The sequence below is a fragment of the Paroedura picta genome, chromosome 7 (genome assembly GCF_049243985.1).
Source record: "Paroedura picta isolate Pp20150507F chromosome 7, Ppicta_v3.0, whole genome shotgun sequence".
NCBI lineage: Eukaryota > Metazoa > Chordata > Lepidosauria > Squamata > Gekkonidae > Paroedura > Paroedura picta.
Window position 1 is genome coordinate 83,190,437 of NC_135375.1, and position 21,465 is coordinate 83,211,901.

A 21,465-nucleotide genomic window follows, 5' to 3' on the forward strand; every position below is an offset into this window, starting at 1 on the left:
ACAGTGGTTGCAAGTGTCAATTGGACCCCATCAAGAGCTGGGAGTTGTACTACCTCACCTTCAGCATCTCAGCCCAGACAGAGGACATCTGTTTTAGCCGGATTTAACTTTAGTTGACTCTGCTTTTCACATCAGGAGATACTATAATCAATTAGAAAAACTCTTAAAATGACAGGAACAAATCAGGTTATTTGGGTGGACTGAAATATAGTGAAGCAGCCAAATTCCTTTTTTAAAGACATAGGCAGCAATGTGGACTTCAGGAACAAAGCAGAACCTTAACAGAATAATTTTAAAGTTCTGTATTTGCTTTTGACAATACATCCAATTAAAATTTGCATTTATTCTTAAAACCTTGTTTCCCCCCCCCCCATGACTCATTGAGTGTATGAGTGTATCAACAGTAGCTAAAAAGGGTTATATTACGAGACAGAAATACAGCATACTTGAAACAGGCAGGGATGTGCATAGAACCTTTATGCAGTTCATAGTTTTGCTAATTTCTTAAATTTAATAATTCAGGGTTTTTTTTTGCTCCAGTCATTGCATTTAAGTATCCACCAATGGAGCCATGTTGAAAATTAGATAAATTGATGATAATTTCCATTGATATTGCTTCAAATTTGCACCCTCCTGATCCAACTGGGATGAAATTCTCAGGAATTATCTTCCTAGGACTGCTTCTTTCAGAATTTCAGCTAGATAAGAAAAACACAGCACATTTCTAACTCCAACCTTCTATGCTTAGGATGAGAATGCTCAAGTTTTGTAGCTCTCACTCAAGGGATTCTTCCTGTCACTTAGTGGACAGAAAGAATAAAGAGCCAATAGAATCAGAATCAGAGGCAGCAGTCTTCCCATGAACGACACTCACAAAACAGTTCCATTTGTTTAATCCTTTGATTCATGAATTACCTCCAATCCCATCTGTCTGCCCACTTAGCTTTCTGACAGCACCACACAGCCAATCAAATGTGGCTATGCAACAGCATAATCAAATAATTTCCAACAGATGGAAGGGATCATTGCTCTTAGTCTGAATAAGTAGACACTTTTTACTCCCTGTTCCCGCACTCTGAAAAATGACCAAAAAGGAGTCAATTTCTTTGCAGCTAAAAAAAGCTTTCTCAGAGCACTTCTTCCTTTTCAGCTCAGGCCAAGATCTGAATTGCCATATTAAACTTAAAAACATTCCCCAACAATAACAGCAAACAACAGCTTCCTTTCCTCTTTTTTTTAAAGCCCATAATGTTAAACTATTTTCATATTGTGTTTGTGTTTTGGATTCCAGGGATATCCATGTATCTTCTCACTCCATGTGACTGGCCAAAGCCACATAGTCTATCCCATACTTAAGTTGGGACTCAGAGCCTAGTAGGGCAATCCTACTAGACTCATGTTTGTGATTGCATTTTGTCTCACAAGCAAACCATAATGCTACTCTTTTTTTGCTTTTATAACAATTATAGCTTCCGACCCCAACACTCTCTCTTAAAACTAAAGCAATTTTTCTTTCATGCCAAATCAACCTATTTCATGCAGTAAAACCTTTGGGGAGCTCATGGTGATGGTTACTGGGCCCTGTACTTCCACTACAGTTATAAAAGAAGCGTGTGACTTCCAGTGAATGACTCCTGACAATTCCAAGAACCCAGGCTTCACAGGCAACCAATGATAGCAGCAATAGGCATATTTAAGCCACCTGCTCTTTTATGTCAGAAGCTATTGTTGAGGCAAGCATTTCCCAGAGTTAGTTGGGAATTTTCCAGCAGATGCATTTTCTAGTGCACAGCCCAAGAGAAACAGCTCCTCACTGTGGAGAGCTGCAGGTTTGGGCCACCCAAATGGGAAATATGTCCAGAATCTTAGAAAAAGAAGCTCAGTAGCACGGGGAGAAGCAGTTATTCACTCCAATTGTTTTTCTAGTGCCAGTTAGAAGACAGACCAAAGAGTCATTCATAGATGTGATGATTACAGCAGAAGCATTCCTGTTTGGTTGTGTGCAATGACTATCATAAATACAGCTATAATTCGCTGCCAGTGGTTCTAGTGATGGCCATGAGTACAAATAGCTTTAAAAGGAAGGGGGGAATCGGACAAATGTATTTTATTTATTTACTAGCAGTAAAGCCCATTGCGTCCAGGAATGCAACGGGTGCTAGATGTAGGTTTGGATTGTATGTTATGTCATGTTGTAATGCAATTGTTATGTGTATCGGTTGTGAAAATGTGAGCAGGATGGTAATCCTCCCAGGGCAAGAGATGTGGACTCCTTTCCACATGTGAGCATGGCGTTTATTGATAGATATGGAGGGGGTGTCCAGCACAGGGGTGTTTTACGGTGTATGTCATGGTTGTGAGTGCTGTATTTGTGAGGTTGTGGTGTTAGATTGTTCTTGTATAGTAGAATGTTATTTTGTGGTTTGGGGCATTACTTTTAAAAACAGAAATGCAGACATGAGTGGAAGTGTCTATGTGTGCCTGTGAGTTGTGTACACTGTGGGGTGGTTGTGTTTTTCTGTGTTCCGGTGCTTAGGATTTGTTTCATCTTGGAAGGCAGGCTTGCATATAGGCGTATTATTTTTTTCCCATCCTCCCCCCCTCCCCGGTAGTGTAAGTGGATATTGTGCTGTAGTAGTCATTGTTGTAATGGAGCATCATGTCTTGAAGCTCCAGTCCTTGAGTAATTCATTGTGTTCATGTTTAGTAATGGGATGGTATTTGTTCGGTTTGGTCTGTGTATTGTGTTACCGGAAAGGAAAAGTAGTTTGAGGTCAAGATTTGTGAGTTTTGTTTTGTGATTGCATGTATAAGGTTGGCTGGGAGATGTAGAAGAGCAGATAGGGTGTCACAATGAATGTTATGATGACTGAAAGTAAGTGGTGTTGGATGCATTATGTTGTTGAGAGGTTAATGCATTGTCTATCATGTGGTATGTGTTGCTAAATCTGAGCATTGTCATTGTGAGTGTTTTTATGTGACTGCACTGTCATGTGTGATGCTATGTGGGCCACTGTGAGTTTGTCTTTCATTGCCAGTGATAGTGTCCATATATGACTTGGGGACTGCCTGTAGTGGGATTTCATCTGATGAGGACAGAGAACAATTCCCCATGAGTAAATGGATGCTGTTTTAACAGTGGACTTTGTCGCAAAGAAGTGCAGGGAGGTTGTTGTGTTTTCTATTCAAGAGGGTAGAATCTTTCTTGGTTTGTGAAGATGGATGTAGCATCCTTCTTCTTCCTTGCTGTTGCCAAACGGGACTCTTTGAAACCGTGTATGTAAATGGTCGATTGTGAGTGTGTGTGTTTGGGGGGGGGGGCAGGGCTGCAATCATTGCTTAGAATGAGTGTTTTGATGTGGCTTCATGTTTCCACTCATCCCTCCCATCTCTAGCGTTATCTGACTTTCTGAGGGGGATGCACTTGAACTCTTTCACACACCTTTTAGTGTGTGTGTGTGTGTGTTTGTGTGTGTGTGTGTTTGTGTCTGTGATGCTGTTGTCTTTATGTCCCCTTGTGGAGAAGTCACCCCTTGTCACGGGTTTTAATACATGAAGTTTTAGGGATTTTTTTCTTTTTAGTATTCTGTTTGTTGAGTTGGTAGGCTGCTCTCTGGTCTGTCAGTCGGTGTTATATCCTGTATAGAGTGAGGGGGTGTTAGTGGAATTTGGTGGGTACCTGCAGATTTAGATTCCATGCAGATAAAATTGACATAGCAGAGTCAGAGGTTGCAGTCAGCCATCATCAAAAGTTGATCATCCGATTTTGCAACCTTAGCATCCTAGTGCTTGCTGGGTGCCACTGAGAGGAGAATTTATAAAGTCAAACTTGACAGGACTCACACAACTGGATCCACAATTCCTGAAAAGAGTTTGGAAAGAATTATAGAAGGGGAATAACTCACCATGTTAAACTGAGAAGAGCTGCCTTGATAGAATTCACCAAGCCAAACATGGCAGGAAGCACACAACTGGATTCACAGTACCTGCAAAGATAAAGGAAATGATCAGAAAAAAGGGTGCGGGAGGGGGGAGAGAATAGTTCACCACTGTAAATTGAGAGGAGAATTTGCTAAGGGAAGCTTAACAGGACTCACACAAGTGGAATCAGAATTCCCACAAAGTTCAGGAAAAGAATTACAGAAAGTTGTGTGGAATAACTCAGGGGCTTTCTGCACAAGGACCAATTTTGCTGAATCTTTGCAGTATACAGAAACACTATATTTAATAGTGGAATTTTGTCATTCCACATACCTTTAATTCTAGTGGAATATTGAAGTCCCAGTAGTGTTGTATTCATTCCCCACATGTTTCCGGTCTTGCTGGAATCGCAACAAAGGAAGCAATATTTTTCCACGCTTCTTCCCACCCCTGGCCATCAATCCAACAGAACAGCCAATGAACTGTTGTGTTCATGCTCCCGAAAAGCCCCTTTCCCTTTAAGAACTGTTTTTTAAAAAGCCGAAAACACCAGTAGCAACGAATATGTGTTTATTCGTAGCAACGAATATGTGTTTATTCGTAGCAACTAATATGTGTTCATTCATTGTCTCAGAAAGACCTTTTTTTGCTGGGGTAGGAGCTGGTGCTTAATCATTTACACGCTCTTCAAGTAAAAAAAAATATCTCCCCCCCACCCCATGGGTGCGATTTGTGGCTGAAATTCCAGGCAGTGTCGAGCAGGGGGCTGTATTGTGCTTGGGAACTTTAAAGACACTTGCAGTAGGGAGCTTTGTTTTACTCTTAAGCACTTCTGTGGAAGGACTTTAGCCGGAGAAGCCTCGCTCGTTTGTTGCTTTCCCCGGTCTAAAGAAAAAAAATGGCGATTACTTCTCTGGAAGTTCCTGGGCGAGAGCGGGGGAGGGACATTCTTTCTACCGCTACATTGAGAATGCACATGTCTTTCACTGATGTGTTGCAGCTTGTGCTCAGAAGTGTAGCGTTTTTTTAAAGGGGAAATCCACCTTTCCTGATTTCCCGAAAAGCGCTACAACAAAGTGATTTTTGCGGGAGTGTTGCAGGAGTGTTGCAGATTGTGTATGATGTCATGCGGAATGTTGAATTAGTAGCGTTTACCAAAGGTAAGACTTCTGCTAGATTTAAGTCATGCGGAATGGCCCTCACTGTTGTAAACTAAGAGGAGCTGAGGGAGAATTCACCAAGCCAAGCTTGACAAGACTCTCATAACTGGATGCACAATTCCTGCAAAGATAAAGGAAAGAATCAAGGGGGGAGGGGGAGGAAAATAATCCATTGTTTTAAAGGAGAGGAGCTGTGTTACAGAACTCTCAGAATTGGACTCAAAATTCTTGCAAATATAAGGGAAGGAGGGGCAGGAATCAATTTGCATGGAAGCCTCTGAAAAGGGAGGGAAAACACATGCCAAAGTTAGTGATCCCAAGGGGCAGTGATGAAAGCAAAAACTTTGAAGAGAAGGACAGTCTGGGCTCTATGCTGGGACAGGCTGGCCTTGCCACCTCTGAAAGCCCTATTTAGCTGAGGAGGCAGTACTATGCGAGTCAAGCAGAGGACAAGAACCAAGCACCTCTCTCTCAGCAGCAACGCAAGGTGTGAGTGTTGAGCATGCATCTTAAACGGCTGTACCTCAGGAGCGTGGGAAAAGTTGTTGTGTGAATATTAATGAGAGGGGCAGTGCTCCCTGTCTTCTCTGTCTCTTTCCTGGCTAGCAGCCAACAGAAATGACTGCCCTGCTCCCTCCTGGCCCCTCCCCACTTGCAGCTCATGCCTTGACTAGGCTGCGAGGAGGCAAGGGGACTGTCAGGGCTTGCTACCAGTTAAAGAGAGAAGGATCAGGACAGCCCAGGCTCTTATGATCTGGTGTAATAGGCTGGGGATCTCCATTTATCTATCCACTCCCAGTTTCCAATGCAAAGTGTAGGCTGGAAAGCTTGGTGGGGGGAGCATTCCAGGACTTTCCTGTCTCAGACCCCCCATATTCTTGCCCAGCTCCCTCCCAGAGCGCTAGGCCTTCCCTCCCACTTGCTGCTTGTGCCTCAGCTGTACTTTGAGGAGCCAAGGGAACTATCAGGGCTTGCCACCAGTTAACAATAGCGATTTGATGAAAGCTCCAGCTCTCCTGATCTAGAGTAATAGTCTGGAGCTCTTCCTTTATCTCCTCACCCCCAACTTCCATGGCAAAGTGTTAGCCGGGAAGTTTTTTTGGGGGGGGAGAGCTCCAGGTCTTTCCTGTCCTGGATTCCCAAACTCCTGCCCAGTTCCCCGCTGGTGCTCCAGGTCTTCCCTCTCTCCCTCAAGGGTGGCAGAAAGATCCTGATATTCCTGCCCATCTTCCTCCTAGCCCCTCCCTTACACTTGCAGCTCATTTAGAGCATTCAGCATTTCATTGGGGTGTACATACCCAATCTTTAAACCACCCGTGGCGCCACGGGCGCCACAGACTAAATAAATGGTTAAGCGGCTATAAGGCGGGATGTGTCCATGATGACAAAGGGTCCGGATTGGACCCTTCCTCAGGACAGACAATTGGAGGGACCGATTGGCAGGCGCAAAGCGCCTGCCGATAGGTCCATCTGATTCCCAGCCACAGCAACTGCGAGTCGCGCACAGCGCGGCTCGCAGTTACTCCCGGCCTGATGTGGCAAGAGGCGCTTTGCGCCTCTTGCCGCGTCAGGCCGCCACCCGAGGAAGCGCTCCCTGCCCGGCGGCCTGACGTGGCGAGAGGCGCTTTGCGCCTCTTGCCACGTCAGGCCGCCACTGCTGCAAGACCACCGCCCAGGGCAGCCCACGCCGCATCAGGACGCCGCAGAAGAAACACCGCCGCCCGGGGCAGCCCCCCCCGCCTCAGCCCGCCACCGAAAGCCCGCCACCCGGGGGAGGACCCGCTGCCCGACAGAACCCCCGCCGACAGTAAGTGCCTAGCGCCCGCTGTATTAATCATACAACGGGCTTGATTACTAGTTTTATATAATACTGATGTCTGTATTTATTTTCTGCCCCCTCTCTGGGGACTCAGAGTGGATTACTATACAGATAAAATTATACAAATAAAATTTTCAATACAAAATAGAAATTTAAACAAACCATTTCTGATCTTTTGTTGGTGTTTGAGGGAACATTTTGATGGTTTTCACAGGGTTTAAAGCCCTGTCTCCCCCCCCCACCCCATGAACCTTCATTAACTGTCTTAGAAGTTCATGGAGGTTTGTGTCCAGGCTACAGTTCACAAAACATGAATTGGTCAAAATTCTTCATGAATAAAGGTTTATGAACCAGTTCATGCCCATCCCTATTAGGAATATAAAATTCCCAGTTGTTTGTCATAATACTGGACTAAACTCTGATGAGAGAAGCTCCCATTTCCAAGCAATGAAACTTGTCCCTTTATTTCTGTACAGTTGTCTGTACACGTAGGGTTGTTGGATGATTTGCCAAGTGACACAAGTTGCAGAATACTAGCACATTATATCATGATTTCTGGAAAGGCAGCATATAAATGTCCTAAATCATCATCATCAACTTTATGATGGCTACTGATATTGACAGTTTAGGTGTACAAACTACTTTTACAAGCATAGTAAAAATGTATAGCATAGATGATGTGAATGTGTACTATCTGAGTATACTCAACAGAGTCTCTATTGCCTGACATTCCCTGACATACCTGGATTTGCTAACATAATGGGTGGATTGACCACTGTTGCAATGCCAAAATGCAATGAATATCCACTGCCAAATGTTCCGGATCACTCCATGAAATGACCATTTTGGCTATTTTGCTAGTCCATTGCCGGCCAATCTAGAATGTACACAGTAATTAGAGGTACACCATTACTAGGGGACAACCTGTATAGGAATTGTTCCTAATTTTCTCACTTCTTCTGATGATGTTTAGCATCTAAAGTAGCCATCTTTGCTCTCTGTATGATAATTCTACACTTGTAAACTGGGCTCATCTGCTTTCCCCTGTTCATCTAAATGTGATGGGGCAGATGGTCTCTCCCTCCTATTGCTTAATAAAAAGACTCCAGTCTCCGGGGCCATCAATCTACTTCCTTTTTCCAGCACAATATTCAACCGAAATTCTATTTCAAGGCATTTTTTTTTAGTTTACAGTGTTCCCTGCTTGTCAATGTTATAAGTGCAATGGCTTTGTATTAAATATCTTTTTTCTGTATTTCTATACTTAGAATTAGTTTATCTGTGTCAGAACCAAACAGGGAGACAACAATATTTTCTACAGAATATTTCCTGCTATATATAAGCAGTAGATTTCATTCTGTACAAGGAGAGGATATGAAATTTGGCCTGTTCTCTGTTTGGTTCACTTGCCAATAAGGTCATGTAGTATGTTAACAAACATTTAGTGAAAAGCTTTATCAGATTCTAGTTCCTGTGAATGCCCTAGGAACCTTCATAGTTAAAGAAAGAACCATAAGGTCTAGACAAATCATACGGTGCAACATTAACCTTCAAGGCAGCACTGATAAAGCTGTTCTGACCGAGCAGTAATATCAGGGCTCTCTCAGCCTCACCTACATGACAGGATGTCTGTTGTGGGGACAGGAAAGGGAAGGCGATTGTAAGCTGCTTTGAGACTCCTGGACCCATTATGCATGGCAGCAGCCATAGCGGGCTGCCGCTGGGCATTGAGTCGGGGCAGTATGCCCTGGTGCTTCCTGCATATGCACGGGGGAGGGAATTGCCCTGGTGTATCACACGTGCGGGGAAAACTCTTGCTTTCTGTTCCTCATGAAAAGTTGTGGGAAGCAGAAAGCAAGGGTTTAAGCTTTAAGTGGCTCATTAACCAATACAAACTGGCAGTTCATGTTTCAGCTACAAATCAAACCATAAAAATAAGGCTCATACCCATGCCAATAAAGGACTCTGAGGCCAGCCCAGGTATTAGTTTTAGGAAACTACTTTAACCAGCAAGAGCAGTTTTTCCCCACACAAAGAATGGATTTATTGCCTTTCTTCCTGGTGTTCATAAGTAGCTTTCTCTCTTTTGGCTACTCAGTTCTTTAGCTTATTACTCAGAGCAAGACCTCTTCCAGTAGTAAAAACACTCTGGATTGCAAGTTCTGCCAATCCCTTGCCTTCTTTGCCAAGTTTATTTGCATAAAAGGATTCTACTGGATAGGAGAGTCTCCCCCCCCCCCCCAGAAACCCGCAGATGGAAAGAAAGGTGTAGCTTTTGAGTGGGCAGGGAGAATAGAAATATGAACTAAACCATGATAAATTTATATTTATCAGAAAAAACTGTCCTCGTTATGAATACAAAAAATGTCTGTAGACCATACCTGAAGTCAGTTCTTACCTAACTATCAGCTACTAAAATCACTGGCCTCTTTGGTCACAGTACCATTCACTGCTAGCGGCTGAAATGTTACCCAGGATGCTAAGAATAAAAATTATTCAGTTTATTAGCTTCAGTTGCAGGGAGGCTTTTAGGTGTGATCTTGTCTTTCCCCTCCCCACACACTCCTTTTCTTAAAAAAAAGAAACCACCCCACGAATCTTTATTGTCTTTGGTTCTCAGTTTTATGAGCAGCAGAGGAGGAGAGATGCAAACAGAAAGCTATTAAACCATCCATATCTTCCACAAACCATATATGCTAGACAGCTATATTTCCAATGGAAGATTTTAATTGTTTGGGTTTCATATCTGCAGTATATTTTTTTTACAGGGCACCTATCAATGCAGCTGCAAGTTAAAATAATGAGAAAGGGGGAAAAAACCAAGGAGAAAGAAAGAAGAAATCAATGTAATCCCTAAGTAGTTTTCACTCGAGTTCTTAATTTATATAGTTTTTTTTTTTCTTCTCAGATACTTCTCTCCTCTGTTTTCTTCCCTCCACATCCCACCCTCTTCCCTTCCCTTCCTGCCTGCCTGCCTGCCTCCCTCCCTCCCTCTTTCTCTCTCTCTCTCTCTGGTGCAGGTATTTTTAAATTCCAGGCACCATACAGCAAGAATGTGCAGGTGCTTCTCAGAGAACTTTTTCCCCTCTAGCTGGCTGTGGAAAGGACAATGCAATTAATAACAGATGGTATGGAATGACCACGTCCTTGAGAGAATGCCTTATTGACACCTCCTGCTAATTGTATCACATATAACACAACTAAAAGCATAATAAATCTGAACTGGGGGACATTTTATGCAAGTGCTCGCCTCCTTTTCCAGACGGTAAATTGCTCAGCTCTTGAAATATCTATAACCTTGTGACACCCAACTTGCATTAGCTTAATTGCCTTTTTTTCCCTTTCCCTCTCTGCTTCCCTCCCCTCCCCCTTGCCTTCTCCTTTCAAAGAGCAAGTGTGGCTTCCTTAGTCAACCTTCTTTATTCCAAGAAATGAAGGAGCGCTGGGTGTTTGCTGTGGTGGGATTTTTGTTAAGGTTGGTCTGATTTGTAGTTTTAATGGGAATTCAGCCTTTCTGAAGACACTTTGCTGCATATCCATTGATGGGTGAGATGGCGGGGAGAGGGGGGGGCTGACTGGATTTGGTAAATCAGCCTTCTCTTCATGGAGACCTCCCCTTTGCTTTCAAATGCCATTCGGGCTGTTGAGCCAGGAGTAAGCGTGCTAACAAGCTTCAGTGCCAAGAGCTTCATTTCCCTCAAAAACAGTAATGAAAAAGTATTGCAGCGGAATTGTCAAGATCGCTTCTGGAATGTCTCTGTCTAGCCCTCGCCCTCTTTGAGGGAACTGTGCCTGTGAGGTTCCCTTCTTCTCTGGCAAACAGGCTCAGCTTTGACGTAGCTGGCTCTTCTCACGGATGAAAATTAGACTTGTTTTTTCTTGGAAGAAGAGATTGCCTGCACTGAATTTTCCTGGAAGAAAGGATTTCCTGCAGGGACCAGGAATTTAATTTTTATTCACAGATGCAGAACCTTGGAGGGTGGGTCATTCTGCTATCTTTGTTATCATGAATGACTGAATGATCCTTCTACCTGCAACTAGCAATGGTGGCCCTACCCTGGATCGCCCAGCTAACCCAGTTTCATCAGATCTTGAAAGCTAAGCAGGGTTGACTTTGGTTGGATGGGAGACCAATAAGGAAGCAATTCAGTCCAAGTAGCCTTAACAGTTGACATCTTAATGACCTTTCATACCTGTCTGTCTAGCCCTGACCTGGAGGTATTTTGCACGGAGCCAAATAAAACAGTTTAAAAAACAACCAGTTTAGACTGTTTTATTATACTACAATCGTTGTTCTGCATTGAATATAGTCTGTTGAAAAACTACGCTGCAATGATTTCTGCATGGAACAATTCATAGCCCTACCCACTGTAGTTTTGCTAACTCCACTTGCTAGATTCTATTAGAAACTCAGTGACATGCTTTGTTCTCTAATGTAGTCACTAATCTGCATAACCAAGGAGCTCCCTGCAGCACAGGAATCTCTCTTCCTTACCCAGTGACAACGGAATTTTTGCCAATGAGATTGGTGAAGGGAAAACGCAGCTCTGTGGCTCACTGAAAGCTTTAAAAACACCAAAGGTTAGACAGAGCACAGGATCAGGCTTCAATCACGGTGTCCCTCCAAGGGTAGGCATTCAACTCAGTCCCCGAGTCTGTTTTCTTGTTTGAAAGAATCAAAGTGTGCATATAGAGCGAAAAGCAGCTACCCTTTTTCTCATTGGAAGGGAATGGAGTGGGGGGGCATCACCTATTGGTGCACGTTGAGACATGGGAGGAGTCGAATAACATGTCTGAAGCTCTGCATGATGAATAGAGCACCCAAGGCAGGCAGGAGTGAAATAAATAGGTGAAAAGCCTCTTTCAGAAACGATGATGAAGAGATGCTGCAAGCAAAAAGACATGGTTGACCATGCAGAGCAAAATAAGTTTTGCAAATTCACTTTCCTATGCCGAGATCAGAAAAAAACACTATGTTTTTAGTGAGTTTTCATCAGCTTTTCCATCGTGCAAAAGAGGCCCAGGATAGCCTAGGCAAGCCTGATCTCATCAAATCCTGGAAGCTAAGCCAAACCTTAGACTCTTTCCAGTACTCAAACCCCTTGTCTTCAAACACCAGGATATGTCCTGAGTTTCTAAGAGACTCCTAAGTTCTTGAAAGGCAATTTCTAACCACACCAATCCAGAGATCTCTTCCCTCTTCAGAGCTAACTCCCTGTTTGACTATGTAAGTAAATTCTTCTGTCACTAGAAGATTCATTCCATTTCTTTGGTCCAAATGGAAGTCACACACACTAGCCTTTATTAACATGATAAAAGGGACAATTGAATTGGTAAAACCATTACAGGCATGTAGAAGCCAAAGGAGGACTATAAAATTAATAGAACCATTATACTAACATATAAATTACAGATATAAACAATTCGTAACTTTGAAGTTTAACTACACGCATCCTAATAGCAGCTGACAAGAACACTGCAACCACCTCAATCAATACAGGGTTCTGGCTATCCATTAAAAACAGTGATTTAGCCTGGTCACCTAGTTAAAAAGGATAAAAATTTGACTCGAATCCCTTCATAAAATGGACAGTACAGTAGAACATGCAAGACAGATTCCATACAATTCAATTCACATGGACAAATTCTATTTTCATAGGGAAAGTTATTGAATCTCCCAGTCAGCAAGGCAGAGGGTAAAACATTTAACCTCACTAACATAAAAGCCCTTCTTCATTGTAGATTAATTCATTGATAAAATTAGAATCCAGTCTAGGTCGAATTCCTATACTAAGTGGGGAGCATGGAAGTCTTCACCTAACTTCCCAAACATTCTTGCCAATTTCCCTCCAGTTCTCCATCTGTGTAAAACTGCTCTCAGCTAAGACTGAAATCACACAAGGCACTCTGTTTCCGAGAAGAATTAACCCTTCACAGTTCTTCAGCTGTTTATGCAGCACTTCTAAGCTTTTATGGTATGCTAGCAGTTCTCTCATCATTGTTTCTTAGCCCCACTAATTACAGACCAAACTAGATTGATTGCTAATTTTTCCATAGGACTGAAATTACGGTTATTTTTCCAGCAAGTGTGTGTGTGTGTGTGTGTGGGGGGGGGGGGGGTTGCCAGTTGTCTTCTCCTATTTGTCTCTAATGCTATTCCTTACCTCCCTCCTCCCGCACCATTTTGGGCTCCAGTGAAAAAGGAGAAATGAAAAAAATCTTGTTCAACTCATTGTTTCCTTCACAAATATTTCATCTTCAGTGTCAGCTGGTGAGCCATTGCAAGTGTAAATTTAGATAGTGATAAATATGATGGGATTCATTTCTTTTGAAGTACAGTTTATACTTTGGGCACTGTTGTTTTCAGAATTAGTAGATTGCCTGCAATACACGACTGGGAACATAATGTAGAAGCAGGCTGTGAGGAGGCAGGAGGAAGAAGAAGAAAAGAGGAGTATGGGCCTTGAAAGTGTTTCCGATACGGATGAGCCAGTTCTTTTTGATCCATATGTTGTCACTGTCATTGGCTTTGATTCACCACATTTTTGTTGGTGTCATTTGTGGTTCTATTGTGTCTTTTACAACACTTTTACATTTTTACACCATTTGTACATAATTGATGCAAAATTAATAGTTTTAATTTTAACAGGGAAAAGTCAAAATGAGGACAGAGAAATTTCAATGAGAATTTCTTTCCCTCAAGAGGAAAGGAAACCAAATGGAAATGTTCTAATCTTACCAAATGGCTTTTGAAAATTAGCCTCCTCTCCAGTTTCAGATATATTCAACATTTATTATATAAATTCATCCAATCCTGTTAATGTTAGTTTCATGAACTTAATTCAGTGGGAATTATTCTCAGGTAACTGTGCACAGGACTGCAGTATTAACTATACTGATAATGTTGGATTAAACTTTTACATTCCTGTTGGTTGGCACAATAATCAGAGAAAACAATACAAAAATTAAAAATGGCACAATACCTGACTGGTTCCACATATCCTTGAATCTTATGCTTCCTGCATTTTTCTGCTGAAATAAGAAAATCTGGGATATTGGAATAGTTCAGTATCTCCATGTCCCCAACAGATTCCCAGGGGTTGTTGAATGTGCTCCCACTGATGGCCATTTAAACATGTAACTAAATTGAGGGATTATGGTTGTTGAGTGACACTACTATTATTATTTTATGAAGGGTGTTTTTGACTATTGAAAACTCATCCCTGGAAAAGATTGGTCTTTAGGATGCTACTGGAGTTGAATCTTGCAGTTCTATTGCAGAACAACATGGTTTCCCACTGAAACTAACTTTAGAGTACAATGGATATAGTAGTCTCTTGGCACCTTTTCAGCCTGATTCTAGGCATGTTTACTCAGAAGTAAGTTCCACTGCATTCAGTGAGGCAGAGTGTATGTTTTTGGATTGTAGATTTTCCGTATTCAGGAGCTACAAGTTGATCTAGCCTATATTTTTACTCATGAACTGTAAAGGATGAAAACACACACACAAAATCACCCTGGAAATATCCAGATCATTATAAATTGTGAGGCAAAATATTTTTTTCTTAGTTGCAAGCCTACATGACCTTAAATATCCTATAGAAAGTTAACAGGGATGATTGTCACAGAAAGGGAAGGATGAGATATTAGAAGAATCAGATCAAATGATCTTTTAAAAAAGAAAAAAAAATGTCAAAACAAATATCAAAAGTTAGTTTTTTGTTCATACTGATGCATCTACGCAAAATCTGGGATTTAGGAAAACAAGAATGAAGAAAAAAGGCACTTTAAAAAACAAAAACACAGTGTAGTGGTTAGAATTTTGGATTAAGATCTAGAAGACACAGGTTCAGATCTTGTCTCTGTGGAGGTAGCTTGCTGGGTGATCTGGCCCAATTATTGTTTCTCAGCTTAATTTACTTCACAAGGTTATTGCTGGGTCAATAAAATGTAAAAGCAGGGGGGGAGCAGCATTGTAAACCTCTTTGGGTTCGTATTGGGAAGAAAAGCAGGGTATAAATATTTAAATAAAAATAATATAAAAATATGCCATCTCCGTACCTTAATCCCCAAAGGCATTGGCTGTTTGAACACCTCAAATTTGCCCAGTTTTCCATTTATAATATTGCACTAAATAATAGCTGTTTGTATAATATTGCACTTTCATGCTCGGTGATTTGTAAAGTATGGGGTGGCGCGACTCACCTGAGCCGCTGTTTGGTGGGTGAAGGGCTGGGCGGGAGAGGAGTGCTCCGGCTGTTCTGTCCTGGGCATGGGCTCATGCTGAGTGCCTCAGCGCAAGCTGCATGAGGGGCGGGGTGCAAGAGGCTGCTGGGATGATGCCCACCTGCTCTGCCTCTTCGCACCTGGCAGGCAAGTGGCCCACCCTCCCTCCCTATTTTGTTTTTTGCATTGTATCTTATGGTCACAGCAGGGACGTGCATAGGAATGAGACTGTTTAGGATAGCCGGTGTGTGATTGGCCTCCCCAATGTGAATGGGGCCCCTTTAAAGGGGTGGTGGGTAATGATGGTGGGGCCTACTTAGCAGGGTAGGCCTTTTCGTAGTTTGTTCATGACCAGATGGCCCTGGGGCTAACCAGGGCCCAGCTGGGTCATCTCCCATTTAGGGGAATCCAAAGGAGTTATGTATTCCTGGCGGGGAATTTGACGTACTCCGAGGGGTGTGGATTATGGGGTTTCAGTCAGCGGACTGCCTAGGTCAGGCTCACACTTATGCTGTGCCAACCTCTTCCTTTGGGTGGAGTTTTCCAATAAAGCTGTGGCCAGTTATAAGCCAAGCACAGAGTTTTGTATTCATTCCCAACATAAAATGGCCTTCCATCAGCCAATTATTCTAGATTAAGGATGCTATGAATTTCTCTTCCCTGCTCATTTTTTAAAAAATCTCCATTTCAGTTTTGTTTCTCCCTGGTGCCAATCACACCCATTTGTGTTTATTTTAACATTGCTTTCTCTTTCACCTTGCACTGAATTTTTACGCATTTCCCAATGTTATGGATGTGTCATGGCATATAAATAGAATGCAAATGTAGAAACAAATTAATTGGGAACACCAACACTGACAATGGGTGGAACAAAAACAAAAAGGAATGTAAAAGAGAATATTCGTACATCCCTATGTTGGAGTGGATTACGGTTACTAGTTTTTCCTGTCAACTGTGATTTATAAGTTCTTGGAGAAGGTCCAAAGCCACTAACCCTTTGCCAAATCAACATAATCTAGTTTGCTGAAAACAGTGTTGCTAGAAGCCATTCAAGCAGACTTTTTCCTGCTTGTTGGAAAGTTTACCGTAAAGGCAATGCCTGATTAGAAGAGGACATGCGTCACAATTGCAGCTTTTACAACAATTGAACTGGAAGATCTGTCTAAGATTCACATTTATCCTCAGGTGGGTGGAAACCAATTCCCCATGGACCATTTACACACTGGGAACTGCCCCAGCACCCGTGCAGGAGCACAAATTGGGAGCAGATGAGGTGCACTGGGCCAAATGCTCCCCTATGTGGGTGCAGAAAGATGTAAGGCAACCTGCTTTGACTAAAACTCCAGCCTGCAGCCCAGCATGAAACCTCCAGTGCATAAACGGCCATGGTGAGAATGTCTATGTGGCTTCCATCAATGAGGTGGCTATTTCTCATGTGAAAATAATTCTCTCTTCACTGAGATCCACATTGCAAGAAAACATGTCCTAAGTACTGCCTACCCACATGATTCATGCTTGTACTTCTTATGAAAGCAGTAGTACCATGGAACTGAGGGAAAGATATAATCAGCCATCCATGTCTCTTATAATACATACCTGGCTGTTTCAACAGTGTTGCCACCAAGGGCATGAAAACTGTCATTCAAAGACCAGTTCAAAGTGTGTGTTAAGACTCTAGTGTTCCTTAGCTGGAGTCTTCCTAAGCTATACTTCAAATGTAGAGTTGAAACCAACTCTACAGGTATTATTTATTTGTGAGACCATGTCCACAAATATTACAAATATTACAAAGCACAGAGAACCCACCCGACCCTGCCTTCACCTTTCAGTCAACACTGCTAATGTTAAGCAGGGAGGCGAGACCTTAGTAAACTGATATATGTAAATGTTGTAGGCACACATGGATGTACATCGTGATCAATAATTGTATTCTGCAGAAATTTAAAAAAAAGAAAACCCCAATTGCTGAGAGCAGTAATAATCCAAGCAATCAAGCTGAAGCACTCTAATTATAAGCAGTAGTTCCATTTGGGGAAAGTAAGAGGGAAGTTCATTCCTCATATTTTTGGTCACAACTGGGCATTCTTCAGGAACATCTCCAGCTATCTGATTTAAATGTGGTGTCCAGTAAACTAACATTGCTAACAAGAGAAGCATTCCATGCTGCTGTCTTAACATTTAGCTGAGGCTCTTGGCTTCTGAGAGAAAGCCTGCAATCTTTGTATGCTGCTTGTGTTTATCTCAGGCCTTTTCTGCATGGGGGATTAAGTCCAAGCCAGCACTCATCTGGTTGCAGGGCTAATACTTGCTTCCTAAAGTCAGCTGGGCTGACCCCACTCAGGCCCACGGTTGCCTTGCAGCAAGGGAATGTGGATTCTTCCTGTGTGTCCTTCCATGCCACAGGCACCATTGGGGCCTACGTCAGTACAGGCCCTTCTGGCAAGGAAGAGTTGGGCCATCCAGGCCTGGCTCCTCCCCCTGCCCTGGGCCGGCTACAGTGCTCTGGAAGGGACATAAAATGCACTAGGCAGCTCCGCGTTATTGTGCAGCACCACCAAGCCACCTGGGGCATTTTGTTCCATTTAGGAATGGAATTTCTACCACATTCCTAAACAGAGAAAAAACGGCCCTATGCAGCAGAAACTTTCTGCCTCGGCTGCCTTAACTAGGGTCCTCAACACTGATCATAAAATTCCAGGTATCAGATTTGGATTGGTCCTATATCAGCATATGAAATCTTTTCTTCCACAGACCAGATTGCAATAATTTTCATGTGGGGATGCCTCCAGTGTGACATTTAGTAAGAATTGCTGAAGTTCCTAAAAGAAATAGTCACTTTTGAAAATTCTGATATCCTTTCAATATTCAAAATATTGTTCTAAGTTTTCTCACCTATTTTATAATTCAGTTTCATATAATATCATGTTTTACATGTTTTCTCTCTGTGTTTTGTAAGTTTAAAAAAGAGGGGGGATTTAGAACACTATTCTCCATTTTGAAGCATTAGGCATCACAATATATCACAAAATGCTACTTTATAGTGAAACAAATATAATAAAGGATTTTTTTACAACTGTGTGGGTGTCACAGTATAATAGCTTTATAGTGTGTGTTTTTAAGTAAATAAGATGCATTACACTTTACACTTTATTCTGGGAGCGAACTTATACAAGTGAGAAAAAATAGGGGTTTTTTTTACAAGTAGGTGACTTAAAACTGCACCCTTCTCTGTCCATTGAAATCAGAAGGTTTAAAAGAGTATGACACTGCCTGGGATGCCACGGTGTACTGTGATCTTAATGAGGCAACTTAATACTTCATTCCAGTTGGGCAATTATATGCAGAGAGGTGGACCTGGGAGACCATGATTCAGACTTTTAGTTCTTCCTAAAGTGTTCGGGATGGTCTTGGAATTTTTATTTCCCAGCTTTTAGGGATACTTTGAGGATACAATATGTAACAATATCATATGTTGCTCTCCACTTCTTAGAAAAAGGCAACAATCAGATATGCTGAAAATGTTGACATTAATTAATTTATAATTAGATTTATAGTACTGCCTCTCCCAGCATGTCGGCATGGGGTAGTTCACATAATATTATTATGAGTCCATAGTTCCTTAAATAACTTAAAAAACATTAAAATCACAATTATAATAATCAGTCATAGTTACATCTAAAATCAGCCTCTATTAAAACTTGCCGTTTTGCTATCCTTCTCCCAAACGGGGTGAATTTTCAAGGGAAGTACTGTTACTTAATGTTATTAATGTTCCTTAGCCCCAACCAAATGTCTAGTGGAAGAGCTCCATTGTACAGCTCCTACAGAACTGAGAAAGCTCCTGTAGGACTCCTGTAGGAATATGATCAATATTCAAAATTACCGCAAATGACTTATAGTCACTCTTCAACTGAGTCCCTCACCTGAACAAGTTGACATTTTTGTTCAAGTTCAAACATCATTGCTTCTTGGTAACAGTTTCTTCTACCAACTTCTGTGAGTAAGTTGTGTCTTATGAGAGTTATAAGACCTTGAAAGCAGCTAATAAGAGCAGCTCCTTGGTATATTGAAGGATTAGAGTTATGTAGTTATCAAAGCAGTGACAGGCCTTCTCAAAAATATCTACAACTCTCACACATTCTCAAAGAATGCAGTTGTGAATTATTCCCAATCTGGACCAACATGTGTTCCATGGGACAATACAAGAATGAACATACATAAATTGATGCACATCTGGACAGTTCACTTCCCTTGGCTTTAATGATCACTGCATCAGGCAGCAATAAGGGGCACATGGAAATATGTTGCAGCTGGAGGCCACTAACAGTTTTTTGAAGTGAAGAGATCTGGCAAAAGGGAACAGGGAAACAGTAAATATGGAAGGACATGGAGGAAGCTGTGGGAAAGCTGTAGATGCTTAAACATGTACCACCTTAAACTGTGCTGATTTATTTTCTCGAAGACCAGCAAGTTCAGTTCACATTCTGCTTGCTGAGTATGAACAGGGAGCTGAATTTTTGATGGGCTGTTCAGTTGGCCAGGCACATTTTGAGCCTGTTCATCAGGTCATTTTTCATATATTTGAAAATATAGTACAATACAGTGCAGCAGGCAGAATTCAGGCACGTCCATGCTTCATTCCCCTTGGAATATATAATGATGGGTTATTATGGCATCAGTAGCATATAGGACAATCCTTTCCTATTACTTCACTATGCTAAACTGACATACTGCCGAATTTCTATAATTTTATTCAGTGAGCATCATGCTAGTTCTCAATAAAACACCTTTCCAAGTAGTCAGTATTTTGGAGATAATTCTTAATGTCCAGAAAGTTACATGGGGTGGCAGGGCCCTCAGTTGTTTTCTATAATACAGATACCTCAAATTCTTAGCTTGCCTCTGGAATATGGCTAAAATTAGCTAACAAATCAAATTTTCTCCTGAACCTTAAATAGAAAATCATCTGAACAGTACATGTCACTGCTACATTTCCTGCTCTTTTCCTCTAACACCATTCTAAAAAGGAAGCAGACCGTTCAAAAGCTGAATATGAAATAGAATATCCCATTAAGACTGTCTTGTCAAAATGCAACCCATCCTCAAAGCCCTGTGCTCATTGACAACAGCTAGAAAGCAGGGTTTTTTTCATCATTCTTGGTCAAAAGTTCTGTGTCTGCAACAGGCAGACACAACTACCTTGCTGGAATAAAAAGTTAACATTATGTATGTGTGTGCCATCAAATTGCAACTGACTTATACTGACCCTAGCAAGGGGCTTTCAAAGCAAGTGTGTTGGCTGAGACAAGGCAGAGTGCAATTTTAATAAATAAAAATAAGCAAGCAAGCAAGCAAGAAAGAAGCCATGGGCAGCTATTACCTTCTTCTTCAGAGTCTTCTTTCATGATCCTACATCTAAGAACTAACCCTGCTCAGCTTCTGTGATCTGATGAGACTGGTTGGTACCCTACTGTTCCAGATCCCAAAGTTATCATTATCTGGAATGGAATGTAGAAGATGCAAATGGACAGAAGGAGTGAGGGAGGGGAAATGACTGGAAGGAACAAACCCCTGAGAGCAGCATTCTGGGTAACAAAGGGACAACAGCAGAAGTGGACAAAGGAAAAGATCTATGAAAGATCTAACTCTCTACTGACATATCCTGAAACTCTAATGTCTGTGTTAGCATTAAATGAGATTGCACAGCACATTCCTTTCAACAGTTATTAATTCAAGATTTAGGCTTAGAGAGCCAGGATGGTTTCAGACTTCGATCTGGGAAACCCAGGTTTCCCATCTGTTTATGGGGCTTGCTTTTGTAAACTCAGAACAGTCACAGCCTAATCTACCTCATAATGCTAACATTATGATCATAGAGTAGAGGGAGGAGAGAACAATGTAAGCTGATTTGGGCACAGATTTGGAAGAAAGGAAAAGTATAAATAAAGTAAGTAAATAAATAAATAACGAATGTCTTGATGGATGATAAGAAGCATCTGGAAATTCTAAGCAAAGCTTTCCTTTATGTTATACCGTGTGCTGAAGATATCTTCCTAATACCAAGTTTTATTTGATATCTTTATTAATGATGTAGAAGAGTGAGCAAGTAGCACATTAATTAAACTTGCAAATGATGGTAAGCTGAAAGGTGTTGCAGATGCCGGAGATGGTGGAGAAATAATACAAAGGAATTCATGACCGTTAAAAGAATGAAAAGCCATAAAATTAGATTAAAACTGGAAAAAGAATGCGAGTTACTGTAATAAATCTGTGGGAAACTATTCAGAGTTAATGTAATGGAAGGCTCAAAAAATAAGGCCCATTATGCACGTACATCTT

General features: G+C 41.7%; 1 long non-coding RNA gene across 1 annotated transcript; it reads right to left on the reverse strand.

Moving 5' to 3' along the window:
* Positions 1–446: 446 nt before the first annotated feature.
* On the reverse strand, positions 447–13,934 carry LOC143841837 (uncharacterized). Its single transcript, XR_013232887.1, has 4 exons — positions 13,884–13,934; positions 9,299–9,379; positions 3,906–3,986; positions 447–698 (listed from the first exon to the last, which is right to left on the reverse strand). It is a non-coding gene; the product is annotated as an uncharacterized LOC143841837 (long non-coding RNA).
* Positions 13,935–21,465: the final 7,531 nt, after the last annotated feature.